Here is a 21,695-nt window from a genome sequence, read left to right on the forward strand (position 1 = left end):
AAAAAAAAAAAAAAAAAAAAATGTATCTTGGTTCCAATTTGGATGTGCCTAACCTGACTTTCCAAACATCCCCCCCTGCTTAGGTATTCGCTGAGTGGGTCAATCCGCAGATGTGTGCTCAACCTTGTGTTGGGGTCATCCTGTGAAGCCCTGTTGCATCTGTTGACCTGAAGGTTTTGAGGCCACTGTGTTGGACCCACACGAAGCTGTTATCTTTGCCTGTTGCTCTAGGTGAGGTTTCGTTCTCCTTCTCCTCTTTTCCCCATGCTCAGCTAAAAACAACCCACATTCACTGGTGTTTTAAACTGTTCTCAGCAAGATAATTACCTATTAGAAATTTCACAATTATTTCATTATGCATTATTAGAGAAAAAAAATTAAAAATGCAATCCCATAATACAGTTAATGGAAATTATAAAATTGCACAAATAACTTTCCTGAGAGTCGTTATTTGCTTAGCATGGGCTGAGAAATCTCTAATTACATATGGAACCACATAAGAGCAAAGTTGCTGTGAAAATGAGGATTTGTTACTTCATAAGTGACACTCATTGCAGATTAAAAACAAGTTGCGAGGGGAAGTTATCATCTGAAAAGCTACTGCCCCAGCTCAGGGAATAAGGCACTTAACGTAGATGTTTACATATAGAGGGTCCACGTTTGCATGACGTCCCTGAGCACCCACTGGAGTTGCGGATGAGCAGAATAGCTCTCTGGACTTTCTGCACGTAGCTACTGGGGCTGTACCTGAAATCGGGGCTCAAGGCCTGGTGCACCCAGACTTTAAGGGGTCTGTTGGAAGGGTTGGGATGGCCATTCTGGAGTGTCTCCAAAGGCAGGTTGAGCCTTGTCCATTTGTGTTGGGGCCCATGTCTTCAGTGATGGCAGGGGAAGGGGTGTCTCACCTGGGCACGAACAACCTGTTCTCTGCATCCACGGTCCCTGCGCCCCAGCAAGCGTCCAGGAGGCACCACTGTCCTTCCAGCTCCACCGCGTTCCACATGTGGCTGCTCTTCTGCTGCTGGCACCACCGGCCTCTGCGGGAGCCCGGGCTCCGGCCAAACCCTGGGACCTCCACACAGCTCAAACCCGCCTCCCTTTCCAGGGACAGCCAGCAGGGGAGATAACCGCAGATCAAACACTGCTTTGTGCTTGCTTTCTTGGAGAGCAGCCCAACCTGCATGATTAGTACAACCTCCTTCTTCTTAAAGCCAGGACCCCACTCGTGCAAGCTGTTGGCCAAATTCAGCTTTCATCCAGCCCCTTGATTTCCCCACAGCTACTTCCAACCCTCATCCCTCATATCTCTGGTTCTGGTTAATCTGTCAAAGCCATATATACTCCGCCATCCAAGTAGGGGAGGAGGGAGGCAGCTGCTGTGCCCGGGGACGTGGTGGGTAAATGATGCTGGTTGTGTGGCAACCCCCATGCCAGATGTATGTCCCCACCTCAGATCTTCAGCGGGGCAGGAGAAGAAAGCCCAAGATGAGTTTTACCTGCACATTTCCTGGCATAAATGGGCATAACCAGAACACACAGCTCTTCCCACTTGCAGGACCTGCTCTGGCATGTGGATCTTCTGAGACAGCCCCAAGAAGCCGTCCACATCATATTCTAGGAAAGGGAGAATATCATGCAATTTCAGGCCAATGTAAGGGCTTATTATTTCCAAAACAATCCCATTCCTTCTCCTGCCCAACCCTATTTCTCTGCCTACCCACCCTGGAAGCCATGACAGCTCTTCTATCCATCATTATTCAAGAATTCGACAATTCCCCATATGAGCAAAGAATTGCCAAAGCCTTGGGGGAGTTGGGTTCTCAGTGCATGTAAACAGCCGTTGTGCCATTCAAGAGAGGTACAGTGACAATCATATTGTCTCGCACACATGTAGTAGGGTAAAGTAGCACGAAGCGGCTGCATTGTGCTGAGATTCCTGTGTCCCCAGATGACTGCTGCCAGGCATAGCTCAGCCTCATCGAATTTGCTTTATCAGGGAAACAGCCTCCGATGCATTGAAGCTGAGTGCACCGGAGGCAGGTGGGCTTTACCGGTGTCTCTGGGGGTCTGGCACCTGAGTGCCAGCGAAGCAGGTGGCATTTCCAGGATGGAGGGGTCCCGTGGTGGGAACAAGTTCCTACTCTAGGCACTTTCCTGAATTCAGGAAGGGGACATTTCAATTCATGACTGCAATATGAATACTGTGGAGTCTCTATTCTGCAGGGCATGAAGAGCCTAAATCCAGGAGGTGGCATATGAAGAAAGGGCTTTTCGTGTCTCTGCAAAACAGTGAGACCAGACTTACCGATGTTGTGGCAGAGCCAGAACCATATTGCCCGCACCGTCTCCAGTTTGCTCTGGGATTTGGCGGTGATCAGGGGAACGATGGCCTGGACGGACAGCCCGGTGGGCCTGGATTTCAGCTGCAATGGAGAGGATGGGTGAGTTAAAGGGAATCTGGGTGTCACCCCTGCGTGGGTGGGTGACCGCTCCATGTGGTGGGCTCGCTGGAAAGAAAATGTACACCACAAAAAACCCAAAGCTGTGTTTTTTTCCCCCCAGAATTTAAAATGCGGAAATACCGTTTGTGGTAGAACAGGGTGTTTTCCTCATTTTCCCAGGCATGGTTTTATAAAAGCCTGAGGGCTGGAGTTGCAAGCTGGAGGAAATGAAGGTGGCATTTCCCATTCCTTTGGAGGAGCTGGTTGGGACGTACAGTGCCATTGCTCTGGTGCCCTCTCTGTCCAGTCCAACGTGTCCTCTGGCCCAGAAGGTCTTGTCCTAGAGGTGGGTCTCTCCAGTGGTGCTACTCTGCAACACTTAACTAGGGACAGCGGGTTGCCAGCCCCGCGCCGATTAACATCTCAGTGTATTTATGCAGAACAGGAGCAGACTTGTGGCTCAGATGCTCTTCTTGAGGCTGTGAAACCTCACTCAAACCCATGCACCAAAATGGGTGGAAAGAAGATTTTTTTGCCCCCCGCCCCTAAAATTTCACTAACTTTGTAATCCATACCTGACCCCAAAGAAAGCCTTTCTGCCCCTTTCCTCCCATTCACGCCTTCACATTTCTGGGTTCTTCCCTGCTTTGTGATAGCGCAAGCATTTTTAGCAGCAGGCTTTTCTTTCACCGAGTTAAATTTAGCCCAGCTCGTTTCTCCAAACTCCTGCCCCTGCTATTTCATTCCTCAAAGACTTTCCTGCCCCAGCCATCTGTAAGACAGTTTCACATAGATGGAAATTTCTTTCTTTTTGCTTATGGGAAATGTCGCATTTGTAATGGACGAAGATTTTCCCTGGGATGTGGGTTTAAAAATGACAATGCAGCCAGGGGAGCACCTATTTCAAAATGATGGTGCTCCTGCCGGTCCCTTGCATTTCTGTCATGAGGTTGTTATGAGTTTGCAGCTGCTAGGCAAACAAATAATATGAATTATTCCCAAGGAAAAAAAAAAATAATACTCAGTCATTAAATATCTAGCTACCTGCTTCCCTGTTGACACATCTTGCAAATTCAGCCTGAGACCATCCTATTCTTTGTTTCAGTCAGAGATGGTAAAAAGTAGGTCCTAGATGGAGAGTTGCAATGTTCCCAAGTAATCCTGGGTCCTGACTTGCCTGAGGACCCCGAAGAAATGGGTCAGAGCATCTTGTGTTGCATTAACCTGGTTCCACCAGAGTGTTTGGAGTTGAAGGATGGAGCCGTTTCCTCCAAAACCACCCAGAGTGTTGAAGGATGGAGCCGTTTCCTCCAAAGCCACCCAGGCAATGATCCGGCCACCGGCCATTCGCATGGTTAAGGTGGATGCATGCAAGCAGTCCCCAGGCTACTCCTAAATGGCCAGGATCTAGCTACCTGCTTCCCTGTTGACACATCTTGCAAATTCAGCCTGAGACCATCCTATTCTTTGTTTCAGTCAGAGATGGTAAAAAGTAGGTCCTAGATGGAGAGTTGCAATGTTCCCAAGTAATCCTGGTCCTGACTATGCCTGAGGACCCCGAAGAAATGGGTCAGAGCATCTTGTGTTGCATTAACTGCTGGTTCCACCAGAGTGTTTGGAGTTGAAGGATGGAGCCGTTTCCTCCAAAACCACCCAGGCAATGATCCGGCCAAGACTTTTTCGCATGGTTAAGGTGGATGCATGCAAGCAGTCCCCAGGCTACTCCTAAATGGCCAGGAAACGGGTTCGGCTTTGTGCCTGCACTGCCTGGATGATGACATCCCCATCAACCACCTTCTCCCCGGGGAATGCCAGCAAGGCTTGGTGTATAGGGAGAGGGGACAATCCTGTATCCCCACGGCACCGTTGGCCGAGCAGCCGCTGTCACCAGAGGTGCAATACCCTATTCGCAGGTGGTCAGTAAACTGCTCTACTGCTGCTCTTGGCACCAATAATTCACGGCTAAGAGGAAGAGATGAAGTGCACCAGGTTTTAGTGCAGCTAGCGCTTTGAATATACAGGGAAACAAGTTGTTCCCATGTCTCCCCACTGCCTTGGAGGTATTTTTGGTTGTTTATTACCCTCTTTTTCCTATCTTCCAACTCCCTCCCGCTCTCTTCTCTTTTTAATAGACTAGGTAGACTCTGAAATCCTCAAGCACCCTTATTCCCGCGGGAAATTAGCCTCAGGCTAGGTACAAATTACAGGTTTCAACAATAACGGAGAGCACAATTATTCCTTGTGCCTCTTCGCTCTCACTAACAAGTTGACGTGTAAGCTGCAAAACCTGCATTGGTTCAGCATTCGCTGCTTAGGCAAATTGTGCTGACCCTGGGGGAGAAATTGCACTGGCGGCGCGTGGTTCAGGTAACAGGAAGGAATTACAAAATTCAACGCTCCCCTTCTGGGCTCCCGAGCATCCAGCAAGTCGGACCATCAGATAACAGCAGACAGCCTGAAATGAGGACACAACCGATGCCTCCTGCTTGAGAAAAAGCAGGAGTTGGGCTGCCACAGATATGAAGGGGTTGGTGGACACGGCCAGACCGTGTGGTTATTGCTGGCTCCGTGTGCTTTTTATGCAGGAAGCACGCTGGCTTACCAGCTCCCAGGCTAACTAAACACAGCCTGCGCTGCCTTGGGGCATGCTGTGGTCTGAGTCCCTTCCTCTCTACCTTGCAACCTTCCTAGAAGGGATTCCAAGATCCCTCTACCCCACCACAATCCTGTTTGGGACCCTGAAAAATTCCTGAACATGATGAAACCAGCCCTTCTTCCCAGTTCTGCACGATGAGCTGCAGCAAACGCTGCATATTGCAGCTACACAGGGGTGCTGGCTGGAAACAGGCAGCAGTGGGTCCTTTGTGGGCAGCAGCTCTTCAGAGGTAGCACAGTGATCTTTGGCCATGGTTAGGACAAATTCACAGCCCAGGGCCTTGTGAGGTCCTCTATTTTTGCTGTAAGACACCACCTTGTCACTGCTGTCAGCAGAGCATAGAGTGAAAAGCTGAATGTCAGGATGTGGATCTGCTGGTGGCACCGTCTGCTGATGGCACCATCTGTGTTCCTACTGAAGGACACCGGGACCTACCTGCTGGCTCACGTGTAGAACGTGGGTGTCCACGTGGCTGAAAACTTTCGAGTCAGTGAAGAGCTCTCTCCTGGTCTTTCTCTGGGGATTTTTAGCCTGCTTCTCTTCTTCCAAGCTGCTAAGCCCTTCCTCGGGAAGGAGGGCTGGAGAGCAGCTTCCCGCAGTCATGGACTTCTGCAGAAGCTTTTGGAAGGTAGCCCTTTCGCTGCTGTTGTTAACTTTGTCTGCCCAAAATGTGAAAACCGCCTTGGAGGGGGAATCCTCAGGCTCATCTCTTACTTTTCGTGTAGCTGAGACTTTCTTTAGCACCCTCTCCTTGTTCCTGTTCATGTTGGTGACTCGGTGGGGGAGTTTCTCTGAGGTCTTGCAGCTGTTCTCTTCAGAAACGTGTCCCAGGGGAAAGTTGCCGTTACAGACATCTGACATCTGAGCTTCCCTCCAGCCAGGCAAGATGTTTTCTGCCCGGGATGGCATCGCGTTTTCTCTGTTGTTCCTGGGATGGGCCTGTCTTGATGTGCTTTGGGTGGTTTGTTTTTCATGGTGGTTGCCATTCCTGGAGCAATGGGAGGGAATCGGCTCATTTGCTTTGATAGCCTGGGATTTGGATGACTTGCCTCTGTCATAGCTGGTCTTCATCCGTGCAGTGGGTAAGGGGGTGAAGAAACCACGGAGGTCTGCGGATGGAAAGACAGATGATTTTTTTTTCCAAAGAAGAATGTACCCTGCACCGATTACCTCAGAGCCTGCCTGTCTGTATGATTAATTACAGCAAATCAAGATTTGGTCAGCTGGGTTTAGCCAAAAGTACTGATTTTTTCCTAATTCCAGAAGTAAGGTGGGATGGCAATGCCACAGAGAAGCCCTTGGTCTGTTTCCAAGTGCAAATACATTTTTTTTTTTGATAGTTGGAGATCAAGTGGTGGGCTATCAAGAGTTACATCTCTGCACTGGAAGGGAATGGAAAAATCAGGGTCATTCCTTTCGCAAAGAAATGGCAAGGAGACATTTACGTGTGTTGGAAAGGTCTGCAAGTGGGTGCAGGGAATGGGTGGGTGCCCCAGTTTTCCTACATGAAACTAGGACTAATCACGTAGCATTTCTCCTTGCCCCCAGAGCCAGGAATCAAGGAGAACAAAGAATTAATACAATTAGTGTTTTGGTGCTCCAGAGAGGTATATCTGCCAGAAAATCTTTCCTTTAGGAGGACCCTCACCTCCCACCCAGTATGTTTTTGTTTTGCTCACATTCACTTCTGCCATTCAGGTTCTACAGAAAAATGTCATTCTTTGTATTATTGCTTTGCACTTGAAATGTAGCTGTGTTGAGTGAGAAGTTTGCAGGAGAAAATACGTGAAAAAGTGGAAGGAAAGGTGCAATCCAGGACTGATGAGGTTTTTGGGTTAAAGCTGTGAGTAGAGCCAGCTCTTGCATGCCCTCAACATCTGCACAGCGCTCGCTAGTTTTATCTTGGTTTAGCTTCTATTTGCTGTTGTTGTTTTTAATCATAAAATGACTATTTGTGCAATGCAAATAGCAGAGCCTGCTGTGAGCCACTTAGCATAGCCCAGAAATGTCACTCTCCATATTCATCCAGCCTCTCCCGTGCGGAGGCAGACTGGGTTTTCAACAGCTGCAGTGGGGCACTGGCCTCGCTTTTCCAGGAAAGCGGGATGTCATTCATCCCTCTCTCTTCTGCCCTGGTTTTTCCCTCGCTGCTTGGGATTGAGGCTTGTAGAGGTAGGACAGCCTTGTCCACAAGGGGTAAGAGATCATGACCGCTCCAGGCTTGCCAAATTTTTTTTCTTATTAAGACGTGCATGCACGTCCCAACATTGAGAGGATGCAAACAGCACCAATGAGTTAATCCAGCGTTGGATGCTCAAGTAACAGAGGATGCCCCAATAGGAGGATGTCCCCTAGATAGGTCCTGAGTGCATGGGATGTTTTTCTTTGCAGGACAGCCCTACTGAAGCCCAGACCGCCCCACTGCTGTGGGGTTTTTGCACGGCCCGACAAGACTGTACATTCTCTATTTACTCCCGGACCACATCTGAGCCCGAGGAGACGAATTGTTTGTGCCTAGCTGTTGACATGTTCAAGTTGTCCTTGTGCATGTGAGCTGCGGTCGCTGCTGGGCTGCTCTCCCGTCCCCAGGCGCAGACACCCGCTGTCACAGGCAGAGAGGGATTTTGCCTGCCACTTTCTAAGTGAGCAACAAGAAGCCACTTCTGAATCCTTTACGGTCGTTACCTGACATGAACTGGGGCATGGTAACTCAAAAAAATAAATCCCAGCAGATGCCAGGGACCCCAACCTTTCTCCTCTTGCTTCTGCAGGGCTTGCTCCTCCAAAGTGTAGCCTGTGTTGGAGGGACTGGGGAGGTCTAAGATCAGTTTTTCCACAGCTGTGCTTTCTGAGCACGAATGTCTCTGTTGCCTTCCTACATGGCATTTGGGAGGGGAGTAGCCTGGGACTGGGGTGGAAGATGCACCCTTGGTGCTTAGCCACAGTCTCAGAAATAGTGGAACAACCGGGTTCTCTCCAGATGACTGAAAATGTGAAAATCCTCACTTGCCCAGTTTTATTTTTTAATCTGAGCACTTTTTCTTGGGTTCAGACCAAATGTTTTCTTTCAATTCCATGTCGCTTCTGTATTTATGGCTTCAAAAGAAATTTAAGCAAAAGCACCACTTTGACATTAGTTTCCCCTCCCCATGCCTTAAACACGACGCTTCATACACAACCCCTAGCTCAGAAGTCCGTAAATCACTTGGAGAAGAGGATAACAGGGGACTGCTGCTTTCTTACTTTCCCCCACAAATTTCTTCTGTGGTTGGAGGGGTCGGGTCTTTGAGAGCACTGATCTCAGAGCGCTGTGCAACCTCCGCTTGCACCCGCAGGGTGGCCAGCCCCTTCCCCATGTCCCGTAGTGCCCCGGAGAGATAACACGTTAATCCACACAACACCAGCTCTGGAGGGGACGTTTCAGGCTGGAGGGGCTGTTGCAGAGGGCTCAGGGAGAGGTGGGAGAAGGGCTGGCTGCTGCTGGGGTTTGAACAGGAGAAGAACCCCGCGCCTTCCCAGGGACGGTTGTGCTATCAGCAGGCTCTTGACTCACGTTCCCAGGCAGGCATTTCGGTCTGCCCTGACCGCACTCCGAGCAGACAAATGCAATTTTAAAGTACCGTGGGCAACATTATCGCTGGCAGCTCTGTGCAGTTTCAATGTTCGGAGTGTGGGAATTGCTTTGCCTCTACGAGCTGTAACGGCGGCAGCTTAGAGGTGTAAAATGGAAAACCTCAAATGGAAAACCTCCACAAGATGAGCAGAGAGAGACCGTCAGCATCCCTCCCATGGTAAAGAGCCTGGCAGGGGGTGGAGAGGGGAAGGGAAAGGTCGTGGGGAGCACTGAGTTTGCAAAAGAGCTGTTGGGGTGCGGAGGGTTTGGGGTGAGGAAGGTGGAGGTGGTCAGGAGATGGGGGCGGAGGGGGGTGGCGTAAAAAGGCCACCAAAGCAGAGCCACATTGGACCCCGGCCACCCCGCGTGGGGACGTGGCACTTTGTCCTGCTATAGTACAGGCAAGGAAATGGATGGAGCTGAGGGAATAAATACAGAAGGGTGACAAAACGCTGGAAAATGATGTCCAGTGGGCCTGTGCAGTGATGGGTGTTCCTGGAGACACCCAGAGATGTGTGTGCACGGGGGCTAACGGCAGAGCCAGCAAAGCCTTTGAAAAAGGGGATTGTTCCTACTCACCCTGCTTGCGACAGCTGTGGCTCCCCACCGTTTGCAAAAGGCAGGCAACTCCGGGGGCCCCCCATCCCTTTTATACATGTGCCAAATCAGGACCGTCTTTTTTTTTTTTGCCCCTTGCTAATGTCAGGAGAGCTAAAAATACTGTAAAGCGCCGGCGAACATGCTAACATTGCTGCTGCCAACCAAAGCCTCTACAGGCCTGGCACTTCTGCAGAGCGCAGGGGCTAGGGTGTATTTACAGGAGGGATAGGGGAGAGATAAGAGGCTTTTCCTTATCAGCGGCCAAGCTTTGGCAGGGCAGCAGTGGCAGGCTGCCCCGCCCGCTCCTCGGCGCGCCCCCCCCCCCCGTCCCCACCCGCCTGGGGAGGGCAGCTGCCTGCAGGAGGTAGTACAGCTTATCAGTTTGGGTGTTTCTGCAGGGTTGCTCCTGCCTTGGGTTGTTTTTTTTTTTCCTGGACACCTTTCACTGCATTCTTATAGTGCTTTGGATTTCACCATTCTGGCTTTGCCCTGGTAGGGATCTGGGGAAAGCCAAGAGCAGGGTTATCCAGCGAGCTGGTGGGGTTGTCCTCTCTCCGCCTCTGCTCGTTAGCACTGCTTGGAAAGGTCTTACTGTCTTGTGAGATGCTCATGGAGCAATTCGCAACACCTTTGCAATCATCTGCATCTGCCCCGAACTTATTGCACCCCTGATTTTCCCACTCGTCTGCAAAATCCACTGTGCCATCAGGCTGCATCTGCAGAACTGGAAGGGGCATTTTTTATTCTGGCTTTGCACAGCACAGGCTGCTTTGCAGCACTTGTCTTTACTTGGTACTCTGGGAAGTCCCCAGTGCACATCAGGATTAAGAACACCATCTCACAGAGGTGACCAAACATTTGAAACACGGATGTTGGAATATTGCTCTTTATTATTATCTATGTTCCACTAAGTGGCATCATATCCCTTGTTTCTGTTCACTCATCTTAACTCCGCTGCCAAATATTGAAAATTTTCTTCATCAGACAGACAGAAAATAATAAAGGAGGAAAAATATTTGCCAACTGAATGGAATGTATTTTTGGAAGAATTTTTCCCAGTTTTTGGCTGAAAGTGGGGAGGGAAAAAAAAGGAGATTACTTTGGAAAAGAGGAGAAACGTTTCATTTAAACTCCCCCCAGATCTCAGCCCCCCAGGCTCGCTCCCTTTACCTGGGGTTCAGAAACCACAGCCTCCCGATGCTGCAGGTTTTCTCCATCTCCCCTCTCGGTGCAGGGTTGGCTCTGTTTTGGATGAGGCGGACACCACACCCGGCTGCTGGAGAGCACAACATGTCATTTGGGTCCCAGCGACGAGACCTTCCTAATTTGCAGAAAATGGTTTCAAAATGAAATTTTCAGGGTGAGTGGGTTTTGGCAGCAGGAGGCTGGCAAAGGAAAGTCCCGGGTCTTTGGGGAGAGAGCATGAGATCCCATAGCTCAAAGTTTCCAGTTACATGTGGCCATTAATGGGTCTGTTTTGCAATTAGTGACCCCGCGCTGGTCTCTACGCAATCCAGAGACCTACTGAAATGCTGCAAAAGGCTCTGTAAGGCATTACACCCCGCCTGGCTAATGTAGTTTTGGAGCCAAGGCATGAGTTCAAGCCTCTAGGCAGACCTACGGACAGCAGTCTGGCCATGGTGGAGCCCACTGTCAATGGGACCCTGGTTCTTTAGTCTGGGAAATCAGTGACATCTCACCTGGGTGCTGGCCACGTCCTTCCACTGGCTACAGAAACAGATTTGGCTCATCTGTGCTCACCAATGAGACAACTAAGGTGAGGTTGAACTTTGGTCTCTGATACGCAGCAAGTTGTCACCGTCCTTGCTGTGGGACTCTTCTGCTAGATGATGTCTGAAGGGCGAATTGAAGCTTTTGCAATTGAAATAGAAGGAAAAAACCCACACCAGACAGACCAAAGGATTCACCAAAAAGTCATAAGCCAATATGAGTTGCCATGGCTGGGCAGCTTTATTGACCATCTAACAGCGGCAAAGGGGTTTTGCAGGTGTTGCAGGAAAAGGCGAGCTTGCAGGGAGGGTTTGAAGCAGAGGGACGAGACGTTGCTGCGATTGTATTTGGGGGGTTCTTCTCAGCATGAAGACAGACAGGGAAAATAGCACAAGATTGCTTGCTTGGAGATTCAGCAGCTAGTAGAGGATAAATCAGGTGAACCTGGAGATGGGGTTGGGATCAGAGGTGAGACAGGAGGAGGCACAGAGGCCTTAGATAACAAAGGCAAATCGCTTATTCTCTCTTTCTACAGGGGGAAACAGTGCAAAGAGAATGAGGATACAGAAAAAGTTGACCCGACCAAGGCAAGGAGCTAAAAATACTTTTGCAGAGAGGTATTTTGCATGTGCAATGAAGGCAAAGTTGCATCAGATGAGCCCAGATGAGAGGCTGTGGCAGTAACCCTGTGCGGAGAAAAGGGTCCTGATGAGCTGGTGGGTTGTGTGGGTGGGCAGGGGAGGGCATTGCTTTGAAATGCCGGGTGGGAGGGGTGTAGGCTCCAGCTAGATAAGAAAAACTGCCCACACCAACTAAGGCTACTACAGATTTGATCCTAATTATCTATGTATGGCAGAAAGGGCCAATTTCTATATTCAGTTGTAGCTGCAGGTGGGTGTTTGCAGATGAGGCCAAGGTATATATAGTTGTGCTGTCCCCACCTTGGTTGCATGGCATGGCGGAGAGCAGATAAAACTGCCCCGTTGGGTGGGATGCAGCCCCCAGGCCATACCCATCCCTGAGCCATGGCATTGCTAATATTGCAGAGCAAGGAGAAATTTCAGACAGAGAAGTATCTGTCTTTAAACTAGGGCTGGTCTCATGCTGTTTGCTTCATCTCTGTGGAGCCACGAGCAACTTGGGATTTGCAGGACTGGAATCCAACGTGGTGCCTCTGAGAAGGACTGGCCGTGGGCTCCCGACCAAGGCGTACGGATTGTGGCAGCAGTTCTGCAGCCTTCTCATGCAGAGCGTGGTTGGGAAAGTAATTTTCATTGTAATCTTTTATTTTACTTGTGAAGCCTTCCAGACTCAGGGAGTCTCTTGGCTCGAAAGCCGGGAGCTGTTTTTTGGGTTATTTTTTGGTTTTTTTTATAAAGCACTCAGCAGGAATCCAGAATTTAAGAGACGGGAGAGAATTGCTCACTCTTCAGACATTGGCAGTGAGCCGCTTTTCCAGTTTATTTCCCTGGAAAGAGGGGACGAATACATGGAAATGAAGCAAAGGCAATATTTTAAAATCTTCCAGACAAGCACCTTCACCTAATGTAGATCTGGGCTGGCTTTTCAAGCCAGCAGCATTCCTAGCCTGGCAGATCCTAAGCCCAGAGCAGGCAGGGAAATCCACAGCTGGTTTTGAAACTAGCAGTGAGCTGTGTTTGAACAGTAATATGTCTTTCAGGAGGGACACCTATCTCAATCAAAGCATCCAGGAGGGGCTGAATTCACGCCAACCACTCAGAAACTAACACCGTGTTGCTCTTGCAGCTAAAAACCCCCGATTTATTTGGAGTCTGCAATTTTCCAGTCTGCAAGGGACAGCCGCTGGTTACCCATCCATCTGCTTGATTCAAAAGCCATTGGACAAAATATGGGTCAGGGCCACCTTGTTGTTCTGTTTGTTTGTACAGCACCTCCTGGGTTGGGGTGTTGTGCGTCTCAGTGATGCTGCTCATGTCTAAGTTTACAGCAATGCCAGCGGGGAAGGATTTGTGTTCTGGGCTGGCCTTTGAAAGCATGAGATTCAAAAAACAAACAAAAAAAGAGACAAACAGGTGATGCTTCAGCATGTTTTCTGATTTGGAGGTCTCTCTAACACCGTACTTTAAAGGTTTTTTTACAGTATTCATGAAAATAAGAGATCAGGAGGTGGGAAAAAAGAAATTGAAAACTGGGATTCCTGCTTTCTCATCTGGGACTGTAAGATAAAACACAGGGACCTGGTGTCTCCTAATTAAGAGGAGCACCAGTGAAAGTGCCCATGTTTTTCAGCCGCTCTCACTGTGTACTTGCAGGGACTCGGGCTTGCGAACTCCTGCTCTGCCTGTGCCTTTGACCGCTCGGCACATGGGGGCTTGATGTCGGGTGGGACCTTTCCTCGCTGCTGCAGCACAGGGAACAGATCTACAGTGTTGTGAAAAGACCTCCCGAGGGGAGTGAGCTCCTGTTTGGTAGAGCTCACCCATCTGCGGCAGGGAGCTGGAGCTGCTGTGGTGCAAAGGTACGTTTTAAGGAACCAATACGGGAAATAATGCATCAGACACGTCTGTCACCAAGTTGCCTCATCTTATGCATCACTGTCTTTGATGACCTTTTTCAAGTGCTTTCTCTTAATGAATAGTTATTTTTTGCAGACTGAGGAAGAACACAGGGCTTTTGACAGTTCCCTTCCATCATAGTTTCCTTTCCTTTTCTTTTGTTTTGTTATTTCTTTCAGGTGAATACTTGAACCAGAAATGAGTCAACTCCTTTTTTTTGATCAAAAGCACAAAACATCCCGCAGAGACTGGGCACATTCTGCTTTATGAACTCACGGCGCTGGCATCTCACAACGACAATGATGTGTTTGATGAGCTCCTAATAACGCTGCAAAGAGCCCTCCCCTCTTGAAGCCCGCCTCCTGGCACCAGTCTGACACTAAAATCTTTGAAGCTTGGACAAGTATTTAATTGACATCACTGTGCTGGCCTGGTATCGTTGTGCCGAAGCTGTCAGGCTGCTGCAGACAAAGTGAAGGAACAATGTAAATGACGTTTTGTTTAGAGGAGGCTGGAGTAGTGGGGAAGCACAGCCAAGGATTAGAGCATACACGCTCCCTGGTGCACTTCCATGCTTTGCTACCCTATCATATGTCTTACCATACAGAGCACACGATGACCCGTGTGATTTCCCGACAGTCTGGTAATACCCACAGCACTAAGGTCGTTTTTGGCTGCGGTCATTTGCCTGGTGATGTAGAAAGTCCCCATGGCTCAGCTGATGCACAGGGACATGCTAAGGTTGCCTGCAGGTCTGCCAGGGAGAGCGTCTGTCCTTCATCTCCGGTTGCCGGTCCCGGTCAGGAACTGGTGCACCATGAAAGACTTGAAGATTGCACGGTATCCCAAAAGACATGAGATGTTCTGGGTATCTAGCAAGCCTCTCAGTGTTGGGAAAATTTCCAAACGTGAGTCTCAGGTAAAAGGTGGGGAATATTATGGACCAAACCTCCCAGTCCTTGAGGTCTGTTTGCCAGACAAAGGCAGAAAGTCCATGGGGTCCACGTGGACTTCACAGCAGGTTTCCAGACATAGTGTTGGGCTGTGACAGTCTGCAAAACAAAACTGCTCATTCCACCACCGCCAGCAAATCTGTCAGCAGAAGACGCCACACGATGCCACCAGGTGTGTAATGATAAATACACCTCCCAGCTTGCACTAGCAATGATGTTCACCGTGTCGTGTCTTCTGGTTTTGCATTGGTTCTTGCCTCCTTTTCATCCGCCGTGGATCACGTCTGAGTCAGAGCAGACAGGGCAGGCTGTTACAAGAGATGCGCTCCCAGAAACGTGCTGCTGTTGTTTATTTTTACTTGTCCCTGCTTTGCAAGGATCGAGTGCGTGGGAAGAACAAATGATCTATCCTTGCAGATTGAAAGGCAGGGAGAAAAGAAACAATATTTTAATCCAAGATTGTGCTTGAAAACAAGCAAACCTGGATTTTAGGCCTTCATAGGGCTCAGAGGTGACTTTGCAAGAAAAATGGACAGCTTCCAGTCCCTGGCACAACCTCCAGGCAGGAGAAAGCTCTGAGACAAGTAGCCAGCCCTTCTCCGAGAGTTATGAGGAGAGGTTTACCTTCCTCAGGAGCTTGGCCATCAACACGGCAGGCACTGGCTGTGCTTGGACTGTGATGTTGACTTACAGTTTCCTTCATGGCCTGGTGGTCCCAAAATAACAGAAAAGGGACCTTGGGTGCCATCTATTGGAGAGGTGTAGGAAGGGAGAAGACAAGCTGGCTTCATCTGCATGGATGATACACCACTGCAAACAGACTGGCTGTTATGGCTCAAAAATTCACTTCTATCTGGAGTAGGTGGGTAATAAAGCGTCTTGTCTCTGTTGTACAGCAATAAGGCCAAAGTACAGTCTGTGGCATGGGATGTTCAACATAAACATCACCTCAGTCAAACCCTCTTGGGGAATAGAGCAACAAAATAGAGTAATTTCTTAGCAGCGAGTGGTTTGCTGATGCTGTCTCTGGGCAAAGGAGAAGAGCAAAGGCCATGGCTGGCTGGTTCTGCTCAGCAGTTGTGGGGCTGTTGTTTGCTCTGAAACCAGAGACTTGCTCCTCTCCTGGTTTGGTGACCAAGGACAGCACGCACGCTACTGACACTGTGGGACTGAGGTGTAGGACTGAGATGTGTCCAAAGTAATGTTCTCCTGATGGTCCCATCAGCGTCCAGGAGATCTGGAACAGAGAACTCCTGGCCAACAAGCTGAGCAGAGGAGTGCTTTTACTGTTCATACGTACAATAAGGTTCAGTTTATTACAGTGCCTTGTTCTTTTCCTCTTGGGTCATGCAGGGTTTATGGGGATCCATGGATTCTGCTTCGTTTTTCCAGGGGTTTTGACCCCTTTAGAAGGACTATGTGTGTACTTCGTGCTTAAAGGTAATAGACTGATTCCAGCTGGCATCCGCTAGAGATCCAATATACACACCCCAGGACTATTTTCATTGGGCTAATTATTGTTGCTGGTGTAACAAGCAGCACTGTAATCATAACTCTTGTTCTTCATGGATCTCCACAGACCCATTAAAAACCATTGTAATCTGTAGGATCCCTGGAGTACATGCAAATTAATAGCAGTGCCTATGCATTACAGTTACCACCAGGCAAAACTCAGAAGTTTCCTTTTGCTGGAAAGTCCGATTCTCTGGAAAACAGTGATTCAGAATTACCAACTCTTAGGAAAATAAGAATCCTGGAATAAATGTGCAGAAATCCTCTTTCTCGGCTATTTTGAAAACTGTCTTCATGTTGAGCTTCTCTAAGAGAGATCAGTCTCTCTATTTCTTTTAATTTACTCTCAGTGTTATATTAAAAAATAACCCACAAACCAGCTGCTACTCTAATTAGTATTGAGTGAAACAGCTTCTTTTACCATCTAATTCAAAATGTCAAACAATTCCCTTCCAGCAGCAAGACACACCTCAGACAAGCAGATAAGATGTTTCATTAGAGTAGTAGCTGCCTTCAATATTGTGGAAAACTGATCGCAGGCTAAAATAGAAGCAGAAAAATATGGAGCCGGACTGGCAGGCAGGCAGGAGAAATCCTAGATGAAGTTAGCACCCAGACATTTTCCCAGACAGACCATTAGGTGCATATTTTTTTCTCTCTCTCTTTTTTTTCCCCCCCTGGCAAATTGATTAATTTCCAAGAGAAAATTTCAGTCTTGCCAAAACTTCATTTTTCTGAGTAGCTGCAGTCCTGATAAAACTGCAGCCAACAGGGAAGCTCCGTTTGCGGTGAAGTACATGCAGTTCCTCTGCAGACCTCCAGGAGGTGGATAATCCATTTTCTGCCCATTTTACGGACAAAGAAAGAAGCCAGGTGTGACTTAGTCCAAATCTTCATCCGTGTTTAATCATTGGCTTGTAGGAACTGCAGTTCCTGCTATGGAGAATGAGCTTTCTAAATATTCACGGAGGACAATCCCTACTCCAAAAAACTCCCAGTTTAATTTAAACATAGTCAGGGATTAAAACAAGAGCAATTTATGTACAAAGCAGCATCATTCCCTGTGGGCAAGCAAATGAATGGACACTCTAAGGGTATTCCTGAATTAGGTACCCCAGTGGATCTCCAAGCCTTGTGTGCAGTCTCTAAGGTGACAAGCAGGACCCCATCCTTACAGGGACACAGCTGTGGAAAATGTGTAAAACAGGATTATCCTGTAGATACTGTGTTGAAACAGTAATTTAGGTGTGTGTTTGCTAAGGTGGACGTGGACTTCTGCTCTGCTCTGGAGATGGGACTTGAACCTTGGTGTCCAGTGACTGCTCCAGCCATCAGAGATAGCCATGGGTTGAGCTGGGAGAGTGAGGGTGGATCTTTGGCACGGATCAGAAATGCTCCCACAGCCTGACAACCTTTCCGCTCAGCACCATACTTTCCAGCTTTTTTTTTTTGGACATTTTTTGCTGGGAGAGTGAGGGTGGATCTTTGGCACGGATCAGAAATGCTCCCACAGCCTGACAACCTTTCCGCTCAGCACCATACTTTCCAGCTTTTTTTTTTTGGACAAGTTGAGGTTTTCTGACAAAAATTATTTGAGGGATTTCTGATCTACTCCAACCTGTGATAGTTTCCACCTGCTTGTGCAGGTGATGTGGGCAGCAAGGGTCAGAGGGTTTTTAGCACCACAGATTGGGTGAAAAAAAGGTAGGAGGAAGCAGCACAGACATGTTTTACTTGACTGGAAGTTATGGGAGAAGCTGGAAAGCCAGCTGGAGAGCTCTTTCCTGTACGAGGTGAGGAGTTTTCCTACCTCCCTCGAGTGGGTTTTTTTTACAGCTCCTCCAGGTCTGACAGACGTAGACAGGTTTGCTGTAGGATGCTTAGCCCACAAGTGTTGGTGTCTGAGGGGTAGCTGTTATCACCGGAGGGCTCTGTGTCCCTCTCGGCTGAATCAGCAATGGCCATAAGTCACCATGCAACCACTACAGTCATCTTCATCCTTGCTCGGTGCTGTCCCCGTGGGACAGCCAGGCACCAGCGGACAGCGGGGTGCACATCGCACATAAATAGAGGGCAGTTGTGCATTGCTGCTAGGAGTGAAACCAAGTCTCTTTATATTGTTTGAGTAACAAACAGAGGAAGTATCTGTAATCTCTTTTCCCTGCCACTCCTAGGGAGCTATCTTGTTGCCTTTCCTGTGGAGTCCTTTGCTGCGGTTCTGCCTGTGGGAACTGCTACACAAACGGATTATTTAAGCTTTGACCAGTTCTTCTCAGGGGTTTTTACAGGGTCCCCCTTTTGCGCATCTGTCTTTCATGGCAGGAGGAAAAAAATTGATCTCCAGTTTCTATCTATCTGTTTTGTGAGCTGGGACGATCCGGCAGCTCCTCTCCTGCAAAAGCTCAGCTTGTGCAGCATTACCACCTTCTGAACAGTCTGTCTTCTTGCTGACCCTTCACCAGCTGTTACGTGCTCAGAGATGTCTTTCTCCCAGAATGCGTCCTCTTCAGTAGATCACACCTATGCTGGAAAAAAGCCCTGCCTGGACCCTAGACCGCAGAATTTGGTACTGCTTAACCTTTGTCACCAGCGCCTTGGTCAGGCACTGAGGTGTGGGCTGCCCTTCCATTTTGTTGGTTTGCAAAAATCATACCCTTATGGGACAGAGGAAAAAGCCTTCTTGTGGTGGAGACAGACACAGCAGCTAGAAACAGTGCTGTTTGTATGGGAATGAGGATAGGTCTCTGCAACGCATCATTGCAAAGCCTTGTTGCGGGAGCTATCCCTACAAACCTTCTGCAGAGTAGATGAAGTCCTAGAAAGAAGCTGTTACTGCCCCTAAGAGCTGTGACCAAGGCAGGTAACGGAGGCAATGGGTGCAGCGACATGCCAAAGCTACAGCTCTCGCAAGGCAGCAGGGAGCAATCCCATATCCGTGCCCTGACACAGGAACCACTGGATTACGTAGGTCTGGATTAGACCCTGCTGTCATAGATAAACGTGCTGGACAAACTTAAAGGCATCATGCCATAGCTGAAAGCAACTCAGGTCATGCCACAGTCACTGGGCTTGGAGGGCAGCTAAGGATCCTCACTCCTCTCGATGTAAGATCTCAGTTAAATTCCTGCCAATTAAATTCCTGCCTATATATTCTACCCTTGAGCAGATTCCCATCCTTCTAGCATACTGCACTCCCACCTGCCCCCAGCTAAACAAGCCTTCACCCTAGCTGACATAGAACTGCCTCCCTGCATGGTTTTGAGAAAAAACAGTCCTTTCTAAGTCTTTGGGAGGCTTGGGGATGACCCGTGGTCATCCAGGCTGGGAGCCTGGCCTGAAGCTTTGCAGCCTCTCCCAGTCAGTGCACTTCACTTCTCTTCCAGCAGCACGTACCTGGATGCCAGACACCCTGGGATGGAGGGAGGACATGTTTAGGCTCCTCCAAGTCCCCTAGCTTTTCCTGCTCGCTCTAGTACCACTCCAGCATCTCTTTCCTCCAAGCATGGCAGTTTGGGTCCAGCCTTTTAAAATAAGTATAATCAGAACTATTCAGGATACTTCAGTTGTGGTCTCAAAAGTGTCTGATACCATGACATTAAGGTTTCCATACCAGCATTTAAACTCCTTGCCCAGTACATCCTAGGATGACATTTTTCCACAGATGCCTCAATTATTTAGGTTATAAATATCCCATAGCTCCACATTTTCTCCTCTTCCACTATTTCCAAACTGTAATTTTTTATCTTTTAGTCAAACTTTTTGTTTGATTCCCTCAGTACACACTCTCATACCTTATTAAATTCCACCCTTTTTAGCTCTCAAGCTCAGGCATTTTGTCTTTTATGATAATTTCCAATTCTTCCCTCTGCAGAGTCTTTATCTCTGTACCCACAGGAATCATCAGCTCCTGTGATGATCATCCTTGCTCTTCCTTTAGTCACAACTATTACTAAAAATAGATTTTTTTAAAAAAGGGGCCCGAGGTCTCACCTTTCAACTCCATTAGAAACTTTATTCCCATCTATCAGTTCCTCTCCCATAAAAACCTGGTGATGTCTACACCTTGTCCTCAGCTTGGTGCTTACTCATCTTCACAGATTCCAAACAAATCCTCTTTTTCAGGACATTACTGAATAAATAAGATGCCAGGCATGATGTCAGCAAATAGATCAGTGAGATTCTCAGGCAGAAAGCCTCTCATATTTGACTTTTCTAGGAAAACACTGGTTTTTGGCAACGAATTAGGGAAGGAGGTATAGGAGGAAAGCAGCCATGGCAGCTCCCGCTGTCAGGTAACACATGCTTGTCTTGAGCAACAACTGATTTCCTACCACAACAACTGGGGTTCATCCTATCTGGTTTTCGATGTCTCCAGTGAGGACACAAGATCCAACATAGCCACCTCGAATCCCTCGTGCTCAGGAAGGAGAGCAGGTACCGGTGGGTAGCAGTAGGTCTGATGAGCTGCAAGCAAGGAAGAAATGTCATGACAAACCTTAGTCTTGTGATTAGCTCTCAACCCCCTGTAGAAACCACCTTCCTCCTCAGCAGACTTCTACCCTGGCTTTGCACAGCAGACCTGACAATGAGCCACAGAGATATCCATCTTTTCAGAGATCTTCCAAGAGCAAAGTCTTTGAGGGCCCAGGTCTGGACCCACTGTGTCGCTTGCTGATTTTATTCATGCGGTGCCAGAGATTGATCTATCCCCTGCATCATAAGCACTAAAGATCCAGCTGCTGGGAAGAACTGCTCCAGGCTAAGTCTTGGCAAATATCTTGGCATGTGAACATTGTAAAGGTGACTTAATAACTCCAAAAAAACCCAACCCTCAAACCGTGCAAGGACCAGCGAGTCGTTGCATATTGGCAGAACATGAGATGGGAGGTGGCCAGCACAATGCATCTGCAGCTTGTAAGGTATGCACGAGCCCACAGGGTTGACTCTGTGGCCGGCTGGCCCTAACTGGGGCTCAGCGAATAAAATGTAGAACTGAAGCAGCCAAAGATCAGAATATTGTGAGGTTACAGGCAGAGAAATTCGTAGCCCAGCCCATCCAGTGTCACTATCCTTATCCAAATTCAGCCTTCTTTGTAACCTTGGTATTTTTTCACATAAACCAATTCCCATTTTATTGGTTAGGAGAATTAATCATATCATCCAATTCTTCAGATTCTTCATCCAGTCTCTTTTCTGAATGAGGGAGGTAAAAACCCTGCAGATTTTATTGATGACCATTATAAACAAACATAATGCTTATAAAATGTGCACTGTAGTTTTATGTTTTTCAGCATTTCAATGTTTGTAGCTACATGTTGCCTGTGTCTTTCTACAGCGACTCTAGACTTACACTAAGGCCCCAGATAAACTTTCCCACAAGGCTCTGTAGCCCCAGAAAGAGAAGAAAATATTGAATGTGTGCGTGTCAAAAGCAAGTAAAAAGTTCGCTGGGGAATGAACCAATTTATAGGGTCAGAAACCCCTTGCTAAAGGTGATACCAGAGTTAGGGAATCATAGAATCATAGAATCATTAAGGTTGGAAAAGACCTCTAAGATCATCGAGTCCAACCGTCAACCCAACACCACCATGCCCACTAAACCATGTCCCTCAGCACCTCAGCTACTCGTCTTTTAAATACTTCCAGGGATGG

The sequence above is a fragment of the Aptenodytes forsteri genome, unplaced genomic scaffold (assembly GCF_000699145.1).
Source record: "Aptenodytes forsteri isolate BGI_AS27 unplaced genomic scaffold, ASM69914v1 Scaffold236, whole genome shotgun sequence".
NCBI lineage: Eukaryota > Metazoa > Chordata > Aves > Sphenisciformes > Spheniscidae > Aptenodytes > Aptenodytes forsteri.